This window comes from Pleurodeles waltl, chromosome 9, assembly GCF_031143425.1.
Source record: "Pleurodeles waltl isolate 20211129_DDA chromosome 9, aPleWal1.hap1.20221129, whole genome shotgun sequence".
NCBI lineage: Eukaryota > Metazoa > Chordata > Amphibia > Caudata > Salamandridae > Pleurodeles > Pleurodeles waltl.
This window is the reverse complement of record NC_090448.1, coordinates 629,050,721-629,077,296: the sequence shown is the minus strand read 5'-3', so window position 1 is coordinate 629,077,296 and position 26,576 is coordinate 629,050,721. Positions and strand designations below refer to the sequence as shown.

Genomic DNA, 26,576 nt, shown 5'->3' with positions numbered 1-26,576 from the left:
GCTTACCTCAGGAGCGCCGGGCGGGAGAACGTTCGGCTCGACCGCGAAAGCGCGACGCGAGCGCTAAACAACGGAAATCAAAGTAGAACAAGGCATACAATTGAAATATAGATATTAAAACAAAGATTTCAAATTAAACTAGTAATAATTATAAGAAAAAATACGTAATAGAAAAATATGACAATACACGACATGAAAACTTAAGATGATGTAAAAGAACTTATCTTGACTGCGAGCAGCAAGAAAAGAGGACTTGTTGTTCGCAGTTAAGATAATTATTGTGTTTGAATGTTTTTTATTGGTTGCTCTTTATGACCTCATTATTACTTCATTCGCTTGGTTTCATGGGATATGTAGTTCTGCTTTATTATCTTGGCTGCTATTTAAAATAAAGCAAGAAAAGGAAGCATAATAGGAGCCTCCGTTCTTGTAATAAAATCTGAGTGTTCAAAGAGAAAATAAAAAATGGCCCATGTTGGAAGTTGAAAAGTGGCAACAATAGAATCGTTTCAAGATCTGAGAACTAAAAACAAATCGGTACGCACAGAGGCAAGGGACACGTTTCTAAAACGGGTTTAACAGCATGCTCACTAAGATCTCACACAGACTCCATTTCTATTAACACCATTCCTATAAACAGCGAAAGTTATCTTTCTTTTATGTTAGTTTCTAAAAAATGTCAGGCACGATCTTTTTCAGTTATTCAAATACACCCAAATAGTGCAGAAAAACATATTCTGTGATGACACACTTGTCCTTCTTTCATTTTTATCCATTGAGAGCGCTGATGCGATGCGCAATTTTTGTCCCTTTTCTACTGATGTCGTTGAAGGCAATTTGACGCTTAGTTTCGTGTTCTTGTCCTATTTCTCTTTCAATGCTCCATGCAGCTTCTTTTCGTTCAATCTTGCCCATCCCCCAGTATGCCGCTCCTCTTGTCGTCTTGCGTCTAGCACTCGCTGTTGTCTCGCGCACACTCGCGCGCGCGCCCCCTGTGGCTTGGTCCCGCCCCTAGTTGTGAGCGCGCCTCGGTCTTGGCTCGCGCTCCTTCACGCAGCCCTTTCTCCGCGGCTCGAGCTGTCTCCTTCCCCCGCCCATCAGGAGAAAGGGCCGCCGTTGCTGTCTGCGCCGCCATTACAGGCCGCCCGCCTGCAGCCGAGCCGCGCCCTTCGCACCAGGGGACATGCTAAAGCCGCTCCTCTGTTGACGGGAGAACGGACAAGGGCCCGAGAGTGGAAGGATCACCCCAGATATGGTATGTACAGCAAAGGGGGGGGGCTGGGTCCTGCGCACAGCATGCCCCTCCCCTTCATTACAAGACAGCCCCTCCCTGGGCCTGCAGGAGCTCTCCACCATCCCTTGGCGATGGGGGTCACCCCACACCTCACGATAATTTTATAACATCCTGGGTCATCGAAGCCCCCACCGGTCACCTAAAGGAATAGCTCCACCCAGTGTTGATGACACCCCACGAATCCGAGATCTAGCAGCACACCACTCCAAGGCATAAAACCCTGTAATATTATGCTCCACGGGAATCGTAACACTCATTTCTTGAAATACTCATGCTGTCATATACATTTGCTGACAAGTCTTTAATTCCACACGTTGGTGCTTCCTCTGTCCCCCCTCCTCCCCCCCCCCCCCCCCCAAAAAAAAAAATCACTGGTATTTCTCTACGGTTTCATACACAGTGGCGCTTATCTGCCCGGTTAAATCACTCGTGTTTGGTTTCACCTCTTAATCACTAGTGCCTGTGGTACAACATCGCTTGTGATGGTCACCGAACACTCTCTTCAGTTTCCCCAGCCACTAGTGCGTTATAACCACTACATAATACATGTTCAGCATGATTGCTGCTTCTTCATCACTTCTTCACGAACTAAGGCATATTCCTCTTTGCCTTTTGGTAGGTCTTCACCCAAGCCTTACGACAGTGATATTTCTTTGCCACTCGAAGTGTATTGCGCTCCTTCACCTTTCCGAAAGTCATTGCTGTTTTTTTTGACCCCTAAATCACGGATGCTTTTTTCGACTTACAGATCACTAGTCTTTGTCCAGTCGCTGATATTTAATCCCTCATGTATCACTTATGCTTAATGTCACCCAATCTATGGTGCTTTTCCACTTTTCATTGGCCCACCCTCAAAATCACTACTGTTTTCTGTTCCCTCTTCTAAATCGTGTGCCTCCCCAAATCGAATGCTCTACCTAATCGCATGTTATTCAATATTAGTCATAGTGTTTTACCTTGTTAGTATTCCTGCCGTCACTCCACCCAGAAGTTATTTGTAATGAACCCTCACAAAGGAAACTTTGGTAGGCTCAGTACTAAAAAAAAACTGAACAGTTCTAGTACTTGTCAGATTCCGAGCAGATGGCCTGCCTCGGTGTATCTTTGGTGTTTCCATCACACGAATCTAATCGGTTGCATTTTTTTCGCCACTTGCTAGGTTTAAACACTTTCAGTGATACACTTTGTGATGGTCCTATATGCCCAGTTTATGCCAAACATCTTACATTGTCTATTGAACTAGTGGAGATGCGCAGACGTGCTAAAAGGTTTGATTCATGGGATCTTGCGGATGTTAGAAATATTTATGAATCTGCATCCAAACATAATTAACAGTGAGTGGAATGTTTAAGGTGTAAGAAAAATAGATTAACTCAATCAACTGCTCTCGACATGACACGTGACCACTTGTGTTGGTCATTCTATTCTATATAACAAAAGCATAGATCTTCATCTTAGATGTAGTTAGACACAGAAGCCTATCACAAATTGTAACTTTGTAATTAAGTGGCTCAGATGTATCTTGCGTTGTGATAATGACTTGAAAACACCTTTACAGGAGTTTTGTTAGGGTTGAACATTTCAGGAAATACTTTTGTATAAGGTCATTTTGGTTAACAGTTCACTTTCAACTGTTTATTGCAGTTTTGAGTGCAATATCTGACAATTTGACATTGTCCTCAGGCTTAAAGTAGTTGTGTTGCACTATGGTACACCCACAGAAACGCATTTCAAAAGTTTGGACGTAAAAGCGACTTCTGCTGAATAACGAGTGTCTTGAAGATCTTTTTTTATTGCTCTCTTAAAGATTTATTGTACCGATCTGGATTCAAAAGACACCAGAATCCGACGTGATAACATTTAGGGATGTATGAGGATTTGTGGTCTATGATGAATTATGATTGACTTTGGTCTACTTTTTTTGTGCCTCCTTGTGTTTCCTCTTGTTTCTCTTCCCTATGTAAATATATGCATTTTCATTGCTGTATCTGCTCTCTTATTGATTAGCGCTTATTACAGGTTGAGAGGAGCCTGCCTGGGTTTGACAGTCGGTAGACACCTTGAAATTAATTAGGACATTTGCGGTGACAACAGTGCAAACTATGTTCTCCCTATTCCCACTTACTGTGATTTGCCCTATCTAGCCTACCGGTGCTATGGCATGTTTGCCTTTGTCTTTCTCATTCTTGGTTGTTTTGAAGTAACAACAAAATAATTCTTACAAAACAGTGCCGCTCTGTCTCCCTGAGGCTGACTATTGATTAGTGTAAAATTTGATACATTCTGTATGCATGGCTGTATTTGGTTTGGAGTTGTGTAGCATGGGTTTATGGGGCACATAAGTGCTTTCCATTTCATTGTTTCAAATGTAGGGTGCTGTACACGGAAGACTGGCGTTTAGTATTTCACTGAAATGAAAACACAAACGGCAGGATGTAGTGGAAGGATGAACAGTGCTACAAAGTTCACTATGTTCTAAATATCACTCAGTTTTAGATTGTATTTGATATATTTACAATTTGAGACACATGGAGGTACTGTGACTTCCCCAGAATGATGCAAACCAGAATTAGAAGTGAAGTAAGGTACCATGGTAAGAATTTAACTAAGCCTATCTGTGACTCATGATTAGGATATAATGACAGTGTTTCAAGAGGGCATTTTCAGTGGGAGACATGAAGAACTATTTTTGAGCACCATTCTTGTGAAATAATTAACAAGTTCACTGGATTTTCTTTTATTTTCTTCAATTGTACAAATGTTTTTGCCAGCTGCTACGTGAATGTTTTGTTATTAGATTGTTGCTTAATTGAACCAATTAAATTGATTAACAATTGTTTGTTTTAAAGTTAATATGCATATGCTTGTTCCTTGTAACCTTTAGATTTGTAGGTTCTTTGTATTCTAGGCTGATGAGTTGTCTGTGAATGGTTTTGTGAAAGTAAGAGGTAACTTTTTTTAAGGTACACTTTTTCTTTTTGCCTTCAATAATAAGTGTAAAATATTTTTAGTCTTTAAGTTGCTGGCAGTACATTTTGTAACTATGAAGACTCAAGTTGGGTAGGATGGTACTGCTGTGTGACATACAGGTGCACTACTAAAAACCACATATCCATCATCTCTTTTTAAAAAAAAAATTATTCTCGGCATTTGCCATAACAAAATACATTTTGGGACATACAAACAAGATTAAGAAAAAACAGTTATTCACATCACTAAAACTCTCTTCAAAAGAGAAGCACCATAGAAAGCCAGGTCGGAGCAAATCACTTAATCTCCCCTTGCTACCAAAAATGATTGTGTTCTTGTGTAATGTAACCGGCGCACATGAAAAGCACTGTAATACCTTTTCTATTGATTGAGATATATATATATATATATATATATATATATATATATATATATATATATATATATATACACACATACTATATAAAATTCCCCAAAAATAAAGCACTCCAATACCTTCGTGTTGAGTTTGCGCTACATAAACCTGCAAATCAAATGAAACAAAAATCTGCCGGAGACATCGCAAACAAACAGCAAGATGCCCAAAACCAAGGACGACGAAGAAACAACATACCACCATGCGCGATGCAGCGAGGCAAAGAAAAAATAGTGCACCACACTGAGGTCCGTTTGTGATCGTGCTGTAATCCGTGTAACAGGGTAAGTCTCCAAGGTGGTAACAAAACAGCCTCTAGGCGAGTCAGATGTAAAGCATTTACCAACGTCGAGGAATTTTTGAAAGGTAGCCCCAGGAACAAACAAAAGTGATGGGTGTGGTTAAATCCCTCAGAATAGATAACATGTTGAGAAGAGTTGTGCTTGTGCGCTGCCGTGCTCAACCTAAAAATGTATGATAGTTTAAATTTCCCCACTGACACAATTGCACAGTTCATCGATTTTCCCACTATAGTGCTCTGTTTGGCAACACAGGCCTTAAATGGAAAGGTCCCCAGGTATAATTTTACATATAATGATGCCGTACCTCGGGGTAGATGTCACCCAGATAAGGTTCAAAGCCAACCACAAACTTGTGCTTTAGAAATCAATGTATTATGGTCCCACTCTTACTAGAGGCGTATCATTTGGTTTTTATATTACCAGTATACCTCTTTGATCCTGGCTATAGCTTCCCCCTTAATCGCAGTGGGATCCTTGTGAATGATACTGCGTTTCAACAGTGTTAAAGTGCTACAAACATGATTCCACCAGGGCTTCCCGGAAGTCCCAGGTAATTGGATACCTCCCTTATGGCATCCAAATAAATGCCTGCTTGTCGGTTTCTCTGTTCGGCAAAACCAGTAAGTTCTTGAAGTTAAGGCAATGATATCCAAATAGGTTTAATGCCCAGTTCCAAATGTAGGGCTGCTAGAGGCATGCCCGGACCCTGCAGCAATATTGCTGGCAGAACTTGTTCTCAATTTTCTGGAGAATAAAGCAATCTGTATAACCCCAGATGTCTGCTCCGTATGTTGCTGCTGTAAGTGCCTCTGCTCTGTAAACGTGTAGTAGTCAACTCAGTGACTGCCCCCCTCATTCTTTGCTTACATCTAATGACTGCGGCTGCTGCAAGCTTTAAAATTGTGGCTGCTTTTCTGTGTACTGTTTCCAAGTATGTTTTGTCACACCGTATCCCAAGATCCCAAAGGGAGAGGGTGTGGCGTAACGGCCTAAGCTGCTGACTTCGGAGCTGGCGGAACCAGGTTAGAGTCTTGGTATTGCGTTACCTCAACATCCTGTGATTCTAGGCAAAATCACTTCATCTCCCTGTGCCTGCAATTCAGCGCTTTGCGACCCGCACGGATGATGTGCTGCAGTTTACAAATCCTGGATTAATTTTATTACTTATTTAATATACCTGTTACAAGATCCCCCCGCCAAAAAAAAACCGTAAATACACAATTTAGTGAGCTTCAGGCAGTCTAAATTTGGATTATCTAAGTAAGGTCCAACATTATAAAAAAATAATGAAAAGAGCAGGAGAAGGGTGCAGCTCATACACTTGGAGCACCACAACAGTTGTGAGTAAACTCTCTATACATTCTCCCTGGACCCTGCTGTTGTAATGCTAGCCAAAGTAAGTCCTAATTTACTAATTCAAAAGCTGATTACAAATCAGTGAACGTTAGTAAAAGTTGGGACTTTCCTTTGTCTGCCATATTTTACGCAAATAGAATATAAATATATGCATGCTTCACCGTTCCAGTGCTCCTTCGAAAGCTTGCTTGATTGTCTGCTAATATTTTTTCCGTCTCCAGCCCACTCTTGTACGCGGTTCGAAAGCCCCCTCCCATAGATTTTGCTTGCCCCATCTAATAGTGAAATGGAGGAATAATTGGATGTGTCCGTTCTAACACCTTTCTTAAATAGTGGAAGAATTATAGCCACACCCCTTTGATTTAGGCGTATCTACAGATCTCAGCACTGAATTAAAAAGCTTAGTAAAAATTGTGACCCATGATAAAAGATCAGCCTTGTATAAATCTTTGGGAACAAAATCTTGATTCGGGGCTTTGTTAGGCTTTTGTTATAATATGACTTCTTTCATCTCAAATTCAATGAAATCTCATCCATAGAGCCCATGAGTGGTAGCTTAAGCAGAAATGTAACCTGTCGGGAATCCATTCTTGCATCCTTATACACATGGCCTTTCTTTTAAAAAAAACTTTTTTTTAAATCCCTGCACTGATTATATTCTCATGTAATGAGTGACCAGAAGTACTGGAATTCTTTTTCGTGGCTGTCTCTATGACCTTGTCGCAGATCGGGAATCTCATTTCAAGCTGTCCCCTCACCCCCCCAGTCAATTCTTTGTGTTCCTGTCGCTGTTTATAGCTCCTTACCAACCAAAGCATATAACAGCTTCTTGTTTCTTATCTACCTTTCATGGTCGAACCAATTACCAGTGCGATTATTAACACTCACATACTCCATTCTTAGTAGTGGTTATAAAGTGTGAAATCTCCTCAATGCTTTGTTCCTATAGGGCCTTTTGTCATCAGACTCTTTGTCCCCTTTCATTACCAACGCAACACTAAACTGGATTACATTTCTTAATATTGCCAAAATAATTATATTTTACCTGGATTCCACCTGACTGCCCTTCGAAAAATCTCCTCCCTTGAATGTTCTTTCGGGTGAGAAAGCTTCCAATTTAAGTGCAACATAAAAGGATGCAACAAGTAGATTACGGTCGCTTTCTAGGTGGGATATGACCCACATATCCATCACCACTGGCCAGGATTCGATATTAATTAAAATAGAATCACTAATGGATGATCTGCTGTTGTCATTGAAGGTCTCATTTGCTGCAAAACAAGAACATCAATAAGAACCTGAACTCTTCCCCTGACGTTTGCTCACTCTATTTCCCATAAATGCTTCAGGTAAACCCAACACAAGATCTTCCTCGTGGAGTGCACTTTCTTCTATTTTGCCTGTCTATGGAGTATTAACATCTCTGCATACTAATATAGTATGCTATGATAATTTAGAAGTTGCTAAGCTAGAACATTGCAGGGGTTGCTAGTATACTGACTATTGATAGTTGGATAGAATACGCTAGGGCAAATTATGTAGTCTTACTTCGGTAATCTTTGTCAGTGAAGTTTTCTGTGGCAACTATACTTGCTTTAATTATAACCCCCAACGATTCCCTTTTCAGCAGGTGGCTTCAGCTCTGGTTTGATAGTGGATGCAGGATCTCCTGTCGGCAATTAAAGCAAGTTCCCCAAGCAGACCCAAGGGTATGTCATTATTGCTAGATGAAGAAAAGAGTACGAGCAAATTTTAAGTAAAATAAAATTATAGCTCCAGTATGATGTCTACGTAAAACCTAGTTGTCACCTTTCAGGCTGTTTTGGCACACTGTTAATAGTTGCAAACTACTTAATGGTAGTAATACCTTAGATACCCGCCCTGATCAATGACTTGAGCATTTTACGCGGAGTTATAGTCTGGGTGATTTAAATGAGGATATCGCTGCTCAGCCTCTGCCTAGCTATCCCTTGGATATTGAGTTTTCACTGGAAGAGGTCATCAAGGATATCAAAATTAACGCCTCCAATAAAGGTCCTGGGAGAAATGGAGTCACAGTGGACTTTTATACACTTAATTTAAATTTATGGGCCCCTTCATTATCAAATTATATTAAACTGGCCTGTAAATCCTGTCAGCTCGAGATCTGGAAAATGGCCATCCCAGTATAAAAAAGGAAATCCTAAGAACCCTGGTTGTTATCAACCAATATCCCTCTTAGACTCCACGGTTAATATAGTCAGGAAGATTGTCTTTGGAAAATTGTCTACCTGGGTTGTATACAGTGATAATATTTCTAAGCTGCAATACAGGTTCAGAGCTGAGCGTGGGCCATGGAAAAATCTCAATTTGTACCTCTTGAGCTGTGAATACACCATTGCATAGCAAATATCCATCTTCGTAGTATTTATGAACCTCTCCTGGACATTTGACAGTGTGGTAAGGACCAAATTATGGGCAAAGTTGGAGTCCATGGGTGTTGACAATGGGTTTATGGGCTTTTAGAGGGCCCGAAATTATGACCTTTTGGCTACAATAAGATACAGGGAAGATGAGGAATGCAGAGTTATTTGGTATAGGGTGAGGGGTCTGAGAAGGGTACGTACCTGCTCCTCTTCTTTTTTTTGTTATATGTTACCGGAGTAGAAGAGGTGTTGGCGGCCAAGGGTGAAGATGTTACAGTTATAAAGAATAAGCCTATCCCTGCCTTAATATCTGTAGACAACACTGGCTTGCTTCCTAGAATGCCTGAGGGGAGATAGATATATATTATTTATATATCTAATTATTTATTTATTTTTATGTCGAAGCTGGAAGTAATCACCCCCAAAATGTGTGTACTGATTTGTGGATCGAGGAACCCTGCACAGTGTCTTTGTTTATCAGAGACAAACTCATATTGAATTTTCTTATCTTGGGGTTACTTTCAATTCACAAGGTTCCTGGTTCCCATATCTAGTCCCGGTGTACACCAGGTATTGCACAAGGAACTCGTACTGGATCATAGGGAGGATCGTAGTAATCTGGCCCCACTGCTGCTGTGATGTTTGGTTTGGAGTAATCCACATGGCTCGTTTAATAGGGAGGTTATTGAGAACTGGTAGTTCTGCGGTATTGGTCATCAAATTCCCTTTTTGCACTACATCAAGCATCACAGGGCAGACTGAATATTTTCTCCAAGCCTGAGGGGGTGGTGAAAGAGGATTGGTCTGGGTTTTAATAATCTTTTCTGGACCAGAGGCACCAGGAAAGTTAGGCGATAGAGCTAACCAATACAGAGAACAAGGATTATGTTCTAATCCAGACCACACCATATTTAGGCCATATCTGGACTTTGTGATTAGCAAATGGGACAGGGCCCTTATAATTAGATTCAGGCTCTGGTTTATTTGATGGCAGCTATGCTTCTACTTGGGCAATATGATGATTCTTTTTTCTTCTCTGCTCATGTGATTGAAGCTCCCTCCAGAGCCTGCTTCTTTTTGTTCTCTTTTTGTAGACTTTATTCAAGCTCTACTAGGTGTTTTTTAGTTCCAATTTGGAGTGGCTTGGGTCTGTCTAAATGTAAACCGGCTAAGTTGTATCTGCAAATGTTTAGTGCTCCAGCGATCTGTTTTAGTGTTCGTTCTTTCATGTTAGGAATTGTATATTTTTTAATTTATGGAAGTGGTGGTTTTCTGTCTCTTAATGACATTTTTATTTATACTCTTGTTAATAATGTAATGTGTATTTTTTAATGTACTTGCTTTTGTGATCATTTAATTTCCAAATACAGCTGCTTTTGAACTTTCGCCTGTACAGAGGGCAGATGGGCAAGATGAGCATTCATGTGAAATTGAATGCAAGTATCGCCACCTAGATTGAATGCTAGACTGATGACTTAACACAAGCCTGTAAGTAAATTTGGCATCCCTAAAAAAAGACAGTCAGTAAAGCTCGAACCTCCACAAGATTGCAGTTCCTCTAGTGACCTCTTTAAACAAGGATTTGCAATGCAGTCGGTCTTGCATTTACTCGAGTTGGAGCTCTTAGCATTGTAAATTCCTAACCAAACTTTTCTTGCCACATAAATTGAAAGTGAAAAGTTACAGTTGACATAAGCGAGCTGATTCAAAGCGCCGCGGCCATCATGAGCATGAGTGCGAAGGAGAGACACAAAAAGAAAAAAAGTTCCCTCGCAGTTAAACGTATCTGCAATAAAGCAATTATCTATGAAACGGGGGCAGTCTGCAAGGCGGTATCAAAACTGCCCAAGGAGGGACAAACATAAAGCATTTACCAATGCTAACAAAGTATTTTTGAAAGGCAATCCCACGAACAAGTGAAAGTGATGGCCTGCGGTGGGCGTGGTTAAAAGCCCACAATATTTACAACCGGTCAAAGCCCTTGCTCGCTCGACCTAAAAAGGATGAAGGAATAGCCAACCACCTAAAGCAGTGGTTCTTAACCATTTGACTTCTGTGGACCTCCACTTTATCATTACTGGAAGCCGGGGCCTCCCACTGAATCATTATTGGAATCAGGTCACCCCCCACCACACCCACTGAATCATTACTGGAACCCGCGGACCCTGGCCTAAACATTGTCTTTGACTTGAACTTCAAAACAGTACATAAAAAAAAAACCCACAAAAACAAGCATTCACCAAACACATACACAAATGATAACACACTTTATTTAATTTTCAAACAAATATAAATAAAAATATATTTTTTAATTTTAACCCCTCAGGTGCCCTGGACGAGGTGGTTACGTCTGCTGCCGTGGCGATCAGGTGCCAGGGACGTATCCACCTCGTCCTGCTATGGTCCCTCGAGGGGAGAGCTAGTGTACTGCCCCCTCCCCTGCGCAGGGATGCAAGGGGAACCGCCCCCCTGACCCTCCCATGGCGTCTGATGATATCCGCGCACGATCGCGTGCTGACCTCATCAGAGGTCTGCACCGCTGGGAGCTCAGCTTCCTGCGCTGATCAGAGGAGAAATGCTTTTATATTTCTCATCCCATCACATGGAGGGGCAGAGAAAGGCATCAAATGAAAGGAAAGCCGTTTCCTTTCTTTTGATGTCTTTCTCAGCATTTCTCGCAATGCGATCGGGCAGCAGAACTGGCCACTAGACACTAGGGAGTTTTTCTTTTTTGTTTGTACGCATAAGGGGGCAGAAACCACTGGAAATTAAAAAATATATATATTATTGAATGAGGGGAGTGCCCCCTTGGGTAAGGGCCGCTCCCCTAGAGCAGATCGATCTGCGCCCAGGGACAGCAGAAAACCCTAGACACCAGAGCTTTTTATTTTTTTACGTCAGTTTCACGCTAGGGGAGCTACCTGGGGAGCAAATATTTTTTAGGCCATTTCGGCCCCCCTTGGGGGCAGATCAGCCTATTTCTATTAGGCCATTCTGCCCCCAGGGGGTTCGGGGCAGAAACCACTTAGGCACCAGGGATTGGTCTATGTGTGTGCCTTGTTTTTGGGGAGGGCAGCCCCTTGGGCAGGGGTCACTCCCCATGGGGGCACATTACTGTTGGCCATATCGGCCCCCCTTTGGAGCAGATCGGCCTATGTTTGGAAGGCCCATCTGCCCCCAAGGGGGGCAGAAAGCCCACTAGAGACCTAGGAAGATTATTATTATTTTTTTTAAAAAAATAAGATGGTGGGGGGTATGGCCATACCCCCATCCCAAATAAATGGGGCCAAGTTATCTTCCCACCAGTGGGCAGATGGAGGCAATTATCCCCCCCGATCCACACCCCGGGGTGCAGAAAGCCTACTAGATGCCAGGGAATTAAAAAAAAAAAAAAAAATGGGGGGTGGTGGCTACCAACCAGTATGGACCTGGTTATGCCCCCCACCCCAACTGAAGGAGGGGTAACAGTCTTTGAGCTCTCCCCCGCACACTAAAACATCTCATCCCACGGCAAGCAAGAGGACATTTGATTATTTGGGGTTTTGGATTTAAATTTGGGCCATGAGAGCTTGGCTAACTCTTAAAATCGGCCCACTTGGAATGGTGAGGGTTGCACTTTTTGAACTTTTGGACGCTGCCATGTAGAAAAATCTACAAGACCTAGACGCATCTGAAAACTAAACATCTGGGTGAGTCCCGGGTGGAGTGCTTCCCATGCACCCTGCACCATTTTCTGACCCAAAATGCCCTGCAAACCTCCAACTTTGCTGGACATCACATATTTTCCCCACGTTTTTGTGATGGAACCTTCTGGAAACTGCAGGAATCCACAAAATTCCTACCACCCAACATTGTCTCATCTATACCAATAAAAATTCTGCTGCACTTGTCAGCCTAAAAACGTTTTTTTCTTTCTTTCAAACTGCCCTTTTGGACCCACTTTGGTTCCCCTTAAATTTCTACATGTTTTTTGGCTCCTACATGAAGGGAACTTTGGGTGGGAGGGAATTTGTCCTGGTGCGGTGATTTATTTATTTTGTAATTTTTTTTTAAACCTAAATCTGAGGTTTGCTGAGGATTCTGGGTAAGAAAACATTGGGGGATCCACGCAAGTCACACCTCCCTGGACTCCCTTGGGTGTCTAGTTTTTAGAAATGTCTGGGGTTGGTAGGTTTCCTTAGATGGCTGCTGAGCCCTGGACCAAAAATGCAGATGCCCCCCCCCCCCAAAAAAGAGGTAGTTTTGTATTTTATAATTTTGATGTGTCCAGATAGTGTTTTGGGGCATTTCCTTTCGTGGCCACTAGGTTTACTCACACAAGTGAGATACCAATTTTATCAGGAGACATGGGGGAACGCTGGGTGGAAGGAAATTTGCGGCTCCTCTCAGATTATAGAACTTTCTGTCACCGAAATGTGAGGGGGAAAAGTTTTTTTTTATTTTTGCCAAATTTTTTGGTTTGCAAAGGATTCTGGGTAACAGAACCTGGTGAGAGCCCCACAAGTCACCCCATCATGGATTCCCCTTGGTATCTAGTTTTCAAAAATGCACAGGTTTGGTGGGTTTCCCTAGGTGCCGACAGAGCTTGAGGCCAAAATCTACAGCTAGGCACTTTTAAAAAAACACGTCAAATTTCAATGTAAAAATGTGATGTGTCCATGTTGCGTTTCCTGTTGCGAGCATTAGTTCTACCAACGCAAGTGAGGTACCATTTTTATTGGGAGACTTGGGGGATCACAGAATAGCAGCACAAGTGTTATTGCCCCTTGTCTTTCTCTAAATTTTTTCCTTCCAAATGTAAGACAGTGTGTAAAAAAGACGTCTATTTGAGAAATGCCTTGTAATTCACATGCTAGTATGGGCACCCCGGAATTCAAAGATGTGGAAATAACCACTGCTTTTCAACACCTTATCTTGTGCCCATTTTGGAAATACAAAGGTTTTCTTGATACCTATTTTTCACTCTTTATATTTCAGCAAATGAATTGCTGGGTACCCGCTATAGAATGACAACCCATTGCAAGGTGCAACTCCTTTACTGGCTCTGGGTACCTAGGGTTCTTGATGAACCTACAAGCCCTATATATCCCCGCAACCAGAAGAGTCCAGTAATGGTATATTGCTTTAAAGAATCTGACATCGCAGGAAAAAGAGTAAAACGTGGAGAAAAATGGCTGGTTTTTTTCACCTCAATTTCAATATTTTTTTATTTCAGCTGTTATTTTCTGTCGGAAAACCTTGTAGGATCTACACAATTTACCCCTTGCTGAATTCAGAATTTGTCTACTTTACAGAAATGTTTTTCTTTCCGGGATCCAGCATTGGATTCACACCCATTTCTGTCACTAACTGGAAGGAGGCTAAAAGCACAAAAAGTAGTAAAAATGTGTTATGTCCCAGTAAAATGCCAAAATTGTGTGGCCGAATGCCAACCCTTTGTTGATGCCATTTTCGGGGGGGAAAAAACATGCCTTCTTCTGCAGCCCTTTTATCCCATTTAAAAAAAAAAAAAATTCGCTGTATTTTGGCTGTCTTGGACTCTTTCAGGGGAACCCACAAACTCTGGGTACCTCTAGAATCCCTAGGATGTTGGGGGGAAAAATGATGCAAATTTGGCATGGGTAGCTTATGTGGACAAAAAGTTATGAGGGCCTGAGCGCAATTGCTTCAAATAGCCAAAAAAAAGGCGTGGTCCTGGGGGGGGGGGAAGGCCTGACAGCGAAAGGGGAAAGTTGGAGCTTTTTTAAGTTCAATTGAAGCCACACAAAGTCCGTACAATATTCTGTTTGATGTATCTGCACTGCTCCTCAAATCAATCTGAGGATAGTAATTTAATTTATAGCCTCCAATTTCAAAGTCCTTTACATTTACAGTACGTTTTAATTTTTTTTATTGTACATTTAGCCACTTTTTATATACACTTTATTGATCTGTTAATATTTTTTAATTTTCTAAGTGGTCGTGGACTCTCTTTAGGAGGCTTCGTTGACCCCCATGGGACCCTGGACCACAGGCTGGGAACTACTGACCTAAAGGAAGACTAACCAAAAATGAAAACTGCAGTTGAAAGAAAATATACCTGGCCTCAGCACCTCAAAAAAGCCTGCTCTTAAACTTGCCTAATTATCATGCATTACTAAAAGTTATATTGACAACTTTGTGGAAGATGATTCATGCCGGTGGATAAACTGGCTATAATCTGACACTTGGAGGGAAGTGACCGCTTGTACATCTGTGAGGAAAGCAAAGAAAAAGAGATGTTAGCCATTGTTAATTACACAGGGCTGCTTCCCAGTCTACTTATTTTACCCACTCTTGCAACCTCTGACACTGAGGTTTTTGGTGAAGTTCACAGGTCTTCAAAACAGTAAATCAGAGGACATGTTATCATCGTAAAATGAAGTAAATTAGCATGCTACAGCAGTTTTTGAGTAGCAGTGTGTCTTTTATGATGCAGCAAGGTATCCAAAAATGTGCACAATTTGAGAGAAAAAAAAAAGCCATAAACAAAATTTTAAATGTTATGTCAGCAAAATAAATACATCAAAGAACAAATACCTGGTCTCAATTGCAAGCTATGGATTTCGACTGCAGCCTTAACAAGAGAGGGGAGCCAAATTAGAGAATGTAACCATCCTAAAAATGCTGTTGTATCGTCCCCTTTTAGTAAGTGTCTGGTATTCTTTCACCCTTCTGATGGATACAACTACCTGTGGATTCCTCACCTCATGAATACTCCCATGGCGCCAGCATTCTACGGAAATCTTCTTACTAGTCTCTGCACGTCGACGAGGACGTCACTGTCTCGCACGCGACGCCGTCTGACGTCATACAGGCAATAAGAGGTCCTCGACGACGTGCGGACGTCAGTTCCCTTTTTTCCGTGCATTCGAAACGGTTATCTTCGAGGGAGCAACTGTTACTCTTGCGGTTACAGTGTATATCTTGTTGCGTACTCTTTCTCTGTGGAAATAATGTCGCAGAGAAAGTCTGGATTTAAGCCTTGTCGTGAGTGTGGAGGCAAGATGTCGGTGACGGATCCTCATTCCGATTGCCTTTGGTGTTTGAGCTCCGACCACGACGTCTCGACTTGTGATTGGTGTCAGCACATGAATCCGAAGGCCATTAAAGAACGCGAGGCGAAGCTGTTTATGGCCAAGTCAAAGGAGAAGCATCACAAGAAAAAGTCTTCTCCAAGACATCGGCGTCATCGAGACTCCCGGCGCCGTAGAGAATCTCGGCGTCATTCAAGGGAGGCTCGTTCCAGGTCTCCGGATCGGCGCCGGAGGACATGGGAGGTCAGCCCCACGGTGACGCCGCATCCTTCGACGCCGTTGCTCTCTCCGACGTCTCCAACTTCGCCTGGACAGGCGTCGGTGATTGAGGTATTGGAGCCTCAGGTGTTTTCTCCGGCGCAGACGCCGAGGCCGGCGTCGGGGTCGCCTCCGAGTCAGGCACCCCAGTATCCGGCTTTTCCCACCCCTGGAGCCGATAGTTCCGCATTCTTGAATGCGATGTATGCCATCTTCCAACAGATGGCTCCAGGGGGTGCTCCGGCTGGGCCTTTGGCCTTTTCTTTGGGTGATCCTGCGCCTCTTCGGCCGGCACCCTTTATGCCCTTTCTCCCGTTTGGGAACGTGGGCTCGGCGCCAGTGTCGGCGCCGGTGGCCGCTCCGATGGCTTCGGAGGGATTGGCCCCAGGGATTTCCATCCCGTCGACGTCGAGATTTCGGCCTGTGACTCCGGTGGGTCCATCCGTTTCATCTGCTCTTCAGTCGGCGCCGAAGTTACCTGTGGCGCCGGATGCGGCGTCGGTGGCTTCGGAAGATCGGCGCCGATCTCCGACTTCGGCGGAGGTGTTGTCGACTCCGCGGATTGAGCAACGACTGCATTCAAGGAGGCGTGCTCTCCGGGTACTAGAGGAGCAGGAGTACCAACGAGCCCTAGAGGAAGGAGAGCTAGAGGACTCGGGTGATGGGCTGCGTGGATTGGAGTCGGCCAGTGGGCTGGACACTTCCCCTGAGTGGGACCTTTCGTCCCCGGGGGAATATACCGAGGAAGCTGCTTCCTTTCATACAGTGGTACGGAAGGCAGCTAGTTTTTTGGACCTGCCTTTGCCGGTGGTGGAGGCGAAACAAAACATTTTGACAGAGGTGTTGCATCCGGCCTCAGCCGCGGCGGAGCCTCTATTACCTTTTAATGACGCTCTGCTGGATCCGGTTTTAGAGGTGTGGAAGAAGCCGGCATCTTCCCCAGCAGTTCACAGAGCCGTGGCCAGGAGGTATCGGACGGCTCCAACTGATCCTGGTTTCCTATCTAGGCACCCTACGCCGGAGAGCTTGGTTGTGCAGGCCTCCTGTTCGTCCAAATCAGCGCCTGGTTCTTTCCCGACGGTGCCTGGGGACAGAGACTCAAAAAAGCTAGAGGCGCAGTCGAAGAAGATTTTTTCGTCCTGCAGTCTGGCGTTAAAAGCCACTAATGCGACCTGTATCCTGGGGAGGTATATTCATGCTCTGATGGATGACATCTCCTCTTCGTTTACAGAGCTTCCCCAGGGTCTTTTGGATCTTGTCTCTGATGCCCAGGCTGCTGCGACCCAAATTATCCAGACGGGACTGGATACCACCGACTCGGTAGCCAGAGCAATGGGCACAACTGTGGTGGAAAGGAGACAGGCCTGGCTACGTAACTCGGGCTTTTCGGCAGATGTACAGTCCACATTGTTGGATCTCCCGTTTGATGGGGACAAACTGTTTGGGGCTAAGGCTGATTCGGCCTTGGAACGTTTTAAGGAGAGCAGGGCCACGGCTAAGTCGTTGGGACTCCAAGCTCCTTCTTCCACGGCCTCTTCCAGATTCTTCAGGAGGTTTCGTGGATTTGGGCGTGGCTCTTCCTCCTCTTCCTTTCGGGGAAGATATCAGCAACCTGCCTCTTCCCATCCCTATAGATCTTTTAGGGGGAGGGGTAGGGTCCGCACCAGGGGAGCCTCTCAGCAGCACTCTGCCTCTTCCTCATCCTCTGGCGGGGTGCAGCAGGGGAAGCAGCCTTAGGCTTCCACCATTTCCCACTCACTCCTCTCCTGTAGGGGGAAGATTACAGCATTTTCTCACCAAATGGGAGACTGTTACGTCGGACACTTGGGTTCTCAGTGTTGTGGGAAAAGGCTACACCCTTCCCTTTCGGGAGTTTCCGCCCCTCATCCCGCCCCGCCCTTCGTATTGCTCACAAGAACACCTCCTGTTGCTAGAACAGGAGGTAGAAGTCCTCCTTTTAAAGGGCGCGGTGGAGTTGGTCCCGGAGCAGGAAAGGGGTCAAGGAGTTTACTCAAGGTATTTCCTGATTCCCAAGAAGGATGGTCGTTTGAGACCAATTCTGGACCTGAGGATCTTGAATTGGTTCCTCAAGCAGGAAAAGTTCAAGATGCTGACCCTAGCACAGGTGCTTTTGGCGTTGAACATGGAAGACTGGATGGTGTCTGTCGACTTGCAGGATGCTTACTTTCATATCCCGATACTCAAGTCACACAGGAAGTATCTCCGGTTTGTGGTGGGATCGCAACACTACCAGTTTGCGGTCCTTCCGTTTGGTCTTACTTCAGCACCTCGAGTCTTCACGAAGGTGATGTCGGTGGTTGCGGCAGAGCTCAGAAGGAAGGGGATAGCAGTATTCCCTTACTTGGACGATTGGTTGATCAAAGCCAAGTCCCCGGAGCTTGTGTTGCGTCATCTGCAGTCAACAACCCAGTTGTTGTTCGACCTGGGCTTTTCGGTGAACGAGCCCAAATCTCACCTGGAGCCCTCTCAGCGCCTCCTGTTCATAGGGGCAGTACTGGATACGACATTGGGTCGGGCCTTTCCTCCGCCTCAGCGGATTCAAGATATTCAGGATTTGGTTCCAATGTTTCGAAATGGAGCGGTAGTTCCAGTCCTCAAGGTCCTTCGTCTGCTCGGTCTTTTTGCCTCCTGCATTCTGTTGGTCACGCATGCTCGCTGGCACATGAGGGCTCTTCAGTGGTGCCTCCGAAGGCAGTGGTCTCAACACAGAGGGGATCTAGAGGGTACTGTCAAGATCTCCAGAGATGCTGCTGTGGATTTGAAGTGGTGGATTGCAAGCAACAATCTTTCACAAGGAAAACCGTTCCAGCAGTCGCCACCAGTGGCCACAGTCATAACGGATGCTTCCACTCTAGGGTGGGGAGCTCATCTGGGGGATCTGGAGATCAAAGGTCTTTGGTCTCCAGAGGAACAGATTTTTCACATCAATCTGTTAGAGTTACGGGCTGTACGTCTGGCTCTCAAGGCCTTCCTCCCTTCCCTTCGTGGTCAGTCGGTACAGGTCCTAACGGACAATACTACCACGATGTGGTACATAAACAAGCAGGGAGGAGTGGGGTCGTACCTTCTCTGCAGAGAAGCTCTTCGACTATGGTCCTGGGCAAAGGACCATCGGATTTGCTTGATAGCAAACCATCTGGCCGGAGTTTTGAACGTGCGTGCGGACAGTCTCAGTCGCCACTTCTCGGCAGACCACGAGTGGCGTCTTCATCCAGATCAAGTCCGTTTAATCTTCCAGAAGTGGGGGTTTCCTCGGGTAGATCTGTTCGCCACTCGAGAGAACGCGCATTGTCCGTTGTTCTGCAGCCTTCAGTATCCGATGCAGGAAGCATTGGGGGATGCGTTTCAAATGACCTGGTGCGGCCAGTTGCTTTACGCGTTTCCTCCCATACCCTTGATTCCTCGAGTATTGAGGAAGATTCGCCAAGACCGGGCTCTAGTAATCGTAATAGCTCCGGATTGGCCAAGGAGGGTGTGGTACTCCGACCTTCTCCAACTCTCAACGTGCCCGCCGCTCCGTCTCCCTTTCAGGGCAGACCTCCTCTTGCAGTCGCAGGGGCAGGTTCTACACCCCAACCTCCAGAGTCTGCACCTACATGCCTGGAGATTGAACGGGGCAACCTGAGTTCCTTCTCTCTCCCGCCTGAGGTAGTGGATGTTATATTAGCGGCCAGGCGACACTCCACTAAATCTATCTACGCTAATAGGTGGTCTAAATTTGTTGCGTGGTGTGGAGAGAGGCAGATTGATCCTTTACAAGCTCATCTATCGGACGTTTTGTCTTTTGCTCTATCTCTGGCGCAGAAAGGTTGTGCAGTGGCTACCATTAAAGGTTATTTATCGGCCTTGTCAGCCTTCATATGTCTTCCAGACCAACCATCTTTATTTAAATCCCCTATTGTTATCAGATTCTTGAAAGATCTTCTAAATCAATATCCTCCAAAGCCATTCGTTATGCCGCAATGGGATTTGTCCTTAGTCCTGACTTTCCTTATGGGGTCCCCTTTTGAACCTATGCATTCTTGCCCCTTGAGGTATTTGGTTTTAAAAACAGTCTTCCTGATAGCTATAACATCAGCAAGGAGAGTGAGTGAGTTGCAGGCCTTATCAGTAAAACCCCCTTATACAACTTTTTATGGGGATAAGGTGGTGTTGAGGACCAAGGCTGCTTTCCTCCCGAAGGTTGTTTCACCCTTCCATTTGGCTCAGGCAATTACTTTGTCCACGTTCTATCCTCCGCCTCATCCTTCCAAAGAGGAAGAAAGACTGCACCGTCTGGATCCAAAGAGAGCGTTGAGCTTCTTTATCGATAGAACAAAGGATTTCAGGCTGGAGGATCAGCTGTTTATTGGATACGTGGGCAAGAGGAGAGGAAAGGCAGTCCACAAGAGAACACTATCCAGGTGGGTTGTTCTTTGCATTAAAATATGTTACTCTTTGGCAAAGAAGGATCCTCCTGAGGGCATTAGAGCTCATTCCACCAGAGCTAAGTCGGCCACTTCGGCCTTAGCCAGAGGTGTTCCTGTGGTCGACATCTGCAAGGCCGCAACTTGGTCGTCCCTTCACACTTTTGCAAAACATTATTGTTTGGATTCTGAGGTTAGAAGGGACGGCCATTTTGCACGGTCAGTGCTGCAGGATTTCTTGGTTTGACCATTTAGGCACCCACCGCCGGGCGTGGTACTGCTTTGGGACTCTATTCATGAGGTGAGGAATCCACAGGTAGTTGTATCCATCAGAAGAACGAGTTACTTACCTTCGGTAACGACTTTTCTGGTGGATACATTAGCTACCTGTGGATTCCTCACGGTCCCACCCGCCTCCCCGTTGCCTTTATGGTCTTGCCAAGTAATCCTTGAGTGCGCTCCTCTTGATCTTTGAGGGTGCAATAGATGTATATATATAATATTTATATATATATATGTATATATGTATATATCTTTGTGTATATACTTGGTGTGTGTATATATTTTAAAAGAGAGATTTTATATATATATATATGTACATAAAGAAGATTTACAGTTATTCATACAATGTGGTGTATTTTTACAATATAATGGATGTTGCTTTGTTCTTTCATTGCATTGCCTGGTTGTTCTCATGCACGTAAAAAATGATTGGTACTGACGTCCGCACGTCGTCGAGGACCTCTTATTGCCTGTATGACGTCAGACGGCGTCGCGTGCGAGACAGTGACGTCCTCGTCGACGTGCAGAGACTAGTAAGAAGATTTCCGTAGAATGCTGGCGCCATGGGAGTATTCATGAGGTGAGGAATCCACAGGTAGCTAATGTATCCACCAGAAAAGTCGTTACCGAAGGTAAGTAACTCGTTCATCTGTTTCATTGCAAGAGTTTCTGACTTCACTTCTTTTTGGCACACCCTTTCACAGCTTCTTCTTGTTAATAAGGATTCCTATTCAACGTTTAAGTCCTTTTAATACCTGGCTCTCTGAGTTAGCCAGTTATTGCTGTGGTGGCTTCATTAATGGTAGGAGCTTTGTTCTGCTTACTGGTGTGTGTTTTTCTCATTCTGCCTACACTGTCCAACCTTTGTGACAAGCAGTAATACAAAAGCCTCCTTCAGGGGTGTGACACACAGCATTGCTACTTCCTTGCATTCCCTATTTAGTACAAAACTCCACCAACATAAACTGTTACTTTGAATAAATAAATCAATTTAACTAGCACCCACACACAAACTGCACAAGTTCACCCATCCCCTTGTCTAACACCACCCACTCTACAGTGTCTTATCTTCAATTTACTGACCCAGAGTTATCTCCCACTGAATTCAGTCCCATACATTGATGATATATTTGCCCTTATGAAGACTTGTTTGCTGATTACCAGACTCATAGACTTAACATTGCCAGTTTCTCTGTCTTAATTTTGGCTTTCTTTGCCTCTAAAAACAGTTCAGACTCTTCCCTTCAAGAAAGAACATCTGGACTCAGCCCAAATCTCCTTTTACACCCACCCGCCCTTAATAGGGGAAATCTTTGTGAGACCTGTTTGTAGCTTTGTATTCCTTTCTCTCCAAGACAAATTAACTGCCATCGCTTATTCTGAGACACCAACTCTGGTTCTGCTGCACTACAGAAACAGGAACTACACAGGTAGCCAGCAACACCCTGTGGGTGCCAGGCAACAGACTAGCTCCTAGTACTGATGAACATGTTATTGTCCTTCAACACTTATCACTGGGACCTCAGAGACCCTATTATCCCAAACATACATCTCCAGCACTCACCTCAATTAAAGGAAGATGCCATGTTACACTGGTACATCTTTGTTGGACACTCAGCTACGGGCACAGATTTTTCTCTCCTCCACTGATGGAACTGTCACAGGTCTTAAAATAAAACTTTCTCAAGAACTAACGGAGAACGTTTATAGCTGTAAGAATTCAATCAAAACATAACACCTCTTCCTTCCTGCAACATAAACAAAGCAAACCGATGCAAGAACCAACACAAGAACATTAGTAACAACTAATAAGTCAGAAAATGCCCACCAACACAAAATATTGATTAAAAAACTAATGTGAACTACAGCAACAAAAAAAAACAAGAACGACTAACAGTGTCCCCAGTTACACGTTAAATGAAATCTACTTGGGACTTAGTATGATAACGTCTGACATTCCAGTCCGCTTTGCTTGCTTTCCCATTGTCCCCACAGTGCTTGCTTTCTCGCACTTCTCACACAGTTAACCCTCGTCTGCTCTAACCCTTTTACTTAAACCATTCTTCCTCTGTTCCATCATTTTCCTGAGCTTACACAAGCCTTCATAATTTTTTCTAAGGGTCCAAACTGTGACTCCCATTTACAGCCCTTCACTGCATTTAAAAAAAAAATCCTAACTCTGACACCTATTTTAAATTCTACTTGTTAACCTGGTGAATTCCATTGTAGTTCTCTGCTGAACCTTCTCAACATTGTTCTCTATGAACATGCGCTTTGGAATCCAGCAGAGATTTTCCCTAAGTCCATTCATCCAGGTTTGAACATATTTGTACATTTCTGACCTCGAAGTGTCTCATATGGAAGAGCCTCTATATAGTAGAGTGTGAAGGGCATGTATATATTTTGAGATTGTGCTTCATATCTTTTTGTTCTTGATGAGCACCCCGACACAGGAAACCCCTTACCCATTATCTCCCCCCACTAGCTTTGTGCCTTTGCTTTCTATATCGTTTGTCTGAAATTTGATTTTTGGGTACACCCTCACTAGCAGAAACTTCTTCTGGAATTATTTTTTTTTTTTTCTTGGAACCAGGATGGGATAGTAAAATTACTTTGATCTGCTTGGATTTATAGTCAATTAGCACAATAGCAAACCTTTCGTATGATGCCAAATAAATAATTGGTCCCAGAAAAATGTTCCTTTATTTCTGGTAATTGGACTGAGCATATTGACTTTCTACTGTAGTATAAACCTTTTTCAGAGTTTCTGAACTATGTTTAACTTTTGTCCTAAACTAGGCACAATAACAATTCTGTTTTTTATAGCATGCTGCCATTCTCATGGGCCCCTCATGGGCTAAATCTAAAAGCTCACAAGTGGTAGTACCAACCTATCAGCTCTACACAATATTCTTTTTTTCAGTTCAGGTCATACCTAAACTTGCATTTCACCAGCCTTTTATCCTTTGACCATTTGGATAAATAAGAGCCAAGCTCCTCTGAATAAGTGGATCTGCAACTGTTCCTTGTAGACTCTCTTTCTTGCTAACACCACCTTGACTTCTTTTGTGCACTCTAGATGTACAATCTTCCACTTCTTTCTCCCATTTGATTTCCTCATTATGGTCTACAGTCTTTGGCACCCTTGTCTTACAAATGGCTTTTATGAGCCAAAAATATGCTCTACTTTGAAATTATACCCCGACAGTTCATACTTCACCAAATCATTTTTCCTGTGGCTTTTTCAAATGAACATCCATGCCCTTCGAAATATAGAAGATAGGGTGCCTGCAAACAAATTTGGTGTCCTACGCATAATCTCTAGACATTAGCACGGACCCAGGTGCAAGCCAATGTTTTTTCTTAATAGTAGAATAACATTTTAGAGTGTCTTTAAAAGTTCTTGATGCAGAAGCATCTGTCTGATTGCCATTGCTTCTTCTCAGAGACAGCACAGTACCCAAACAACTAGAATCCATAGTGTGTACTGTAGGTAGAACATTTGCAAAATATGTGCCTTTAACAGTTCTGACTTCATACAAGCAAATGCTATAACCTATTAATCTTCCCACATAAAATGTTAGTTTATTTAGTAGCATTGGAAAGGGTTTTGCTATTAATGCACACATTTTGATAAATTTTGAATAAAGTTCACATATCCAGAAACTGACTTAGCCTATTCTTAAACCTTCTCTGTTTGATTCCTTGATTAGACACCATATGCTGACTGCACTTGAGTTGTGTTTTTAGCGAACTCACACTGGTCTCTTTTGAAGAACCGGGAAAGGCAGGCTCACCTCTCCCAGCGGTGGAGGGGACACCCTAGGCCTTCAGGGTCTCTTACCAGCAAAGAACACAACAGGCGGAGTCACGACTGATGAGGAAGAGAAAAGTTTTATTAGCAAAACAGATAATAGCTCGAGCTGAGCACAGTGTCCCAGGACAGTCTGAATGACTTTCCTACGGAGGCTGGCTGCTTCATTCTGCAGCGTACAATCTTATATAGTTAAGCTGCCCCCCTTCAGCCAGGAAGCCACCCCTCCATATCTGGCGAACACAAAAGCTTCAAACAGTTCTCCTTTTAACCCGAGAGCATCCTGCTGACGTACATACATTTGATTAGTCTTTCCTGCTTGTACTCCCACTGTCTCGGGAGTATCCTGCTAATACACGGCAAAATGACAGTTCATTTGTCAAATGTCAGTCTTATCACAGTTGGTTTGATAATTTACGAGGATATCCCTTGCAGGAGGCCCCTGGAATGCGGTGGGAAGAGGTACAGTTCTGTTCGTGCACAATGATAAGAAGGATACAGCTGTGGCTCGGTATCCTGAAAGTCAGCTTGGTTAGATAAGTGGAGAGGCCCAGAGAAGGAAATGGTTTTAGACAAAAACTGAGTTCACAGGGAAGTCAACTTACACAGTTTTAAATGAAGAGTCAGCTTTGTCGAGCACATGGCAATATTAATGGAATACGCAGAAATAAAGTCTGAGGCAAATACATCTCGGATTATTATTTAACAATCCCTCCTTTTGCCATTGCGAGGCAAATTTCTGTTCAGTTCACTTCTATCTTTAGAAGCTTATCAATTTGTTGTTGAAGCATTAGTCGCTCAGTATGCTCTTTGATATTGGTGGGTTTGGGTGTTAACATCGAAGCACAGACCCCACACAATGCAGGACCACATTGTACGCATAGACAGCATGTGAAGAATGTGGCAGCTATGATAGCCAGGAATATCAAAACCTTCCAACCCCAGGAGACCAACACCTGCCACAGACCTGAAGTCCAAGACCAAGGCGTACCGTTGTCCTCATGTATAACCGATGCTATTTTATGTAATCTTGAAATGGCTGCAAATACTGAGGGTGAATTATCTGGTATATAAACACAGCAGCTGGCCCCTATGATGCGACAAGCTCCACCCCTATCTGCTAGTATGACGTCAAGCACCATTCTGTTCTGAAGAGCTACCATCCTGGTAGCTTGGAGTTCTGCGGTGTTATTGGCAAGTGCTCCAGCTGTTTCATTTATCGTAGCCTCCAAGACTCGCGTTAGTCGTCGTATTTGCAGACTGTTCACCGAGGGCCCCCAAAAGGGTAGCAGTCCTTTTGTTATATCCATGAACAGCTGTGCGGAAGTGTCTGTTTGGTCTACAGTATCTCTTTTTTGTCGATGATACGTAGGTGGCTTGTTGAACGTTGGTGGGAGAAGGAAGGCAATATAGCAAATGCCGCTCCAACCAGGTGGCAGCCAGGTGTAGGCCTTACTCCCACATACAAAGTATAGTCCTGTAGGTGCATTGAGGTAAGGGGTGGAGGTGTTGTACGTGATGGTCGCATTACAGACACTGACTCCGACAGGTATGCGTCCTTGTCCGCAGATACAGAGCGGGGCCTGCCGAGGTCTGATAGATATTGTTTTTGGTTTCATGGAGACCGGACCAAATGTATATTCCATGAGTGGATAGCGGGGCAAGGTCATGATCCTACGCATTGTTGGAGAATCCGTACAATTGCACGCGATGTGTATCTTGGCTTGAAACTGAAGGATAAAGTCTTCAAAGAGTGTGTTGTTCGTTATGATACCGGGTCGTCTCACAGGCCTAGAACCGGGTAGGGGGGTCTGTTTTGAAACATTGGACATTAAGGAACAAGTGTAGGCAGCCGTTACAGGAAAGACTGGAAACTGAAATGCATGAGCAGCCGTGTGAGGAAAATGACCACAAACCCAACAGTCTGTCAAGTTTGTAACAAGTTGATGTTGATGTAGCATCTGGATGAACGTATTATTGTCATATTCTTGTCTCCTG

General features: G+C 44.0%; 1 protein-coding gene across 1 annotated transcript in view; it reads left to right on the top strand.

The window, feature by feature from the left end:
• The first annotated feature begins 1,017 nt into the window (after positions 1-1,017).
• ARHGAP35 (Rho GTPase activating protein 35) overlaps positions 1,018-26,576 on the top strand; it is a 425,684-nt gene continuing 400,125 nt past the window's right edge. Inside the window, exon 1 of the mRNA XM_069207659.1 lies at positions 1,018-1,255. The gene's annotated coding sequence lies outside the window, so the exon portion shown is untranslated. The remainder of the gene's footprint in view (positions 1,256-26,576) is intronic.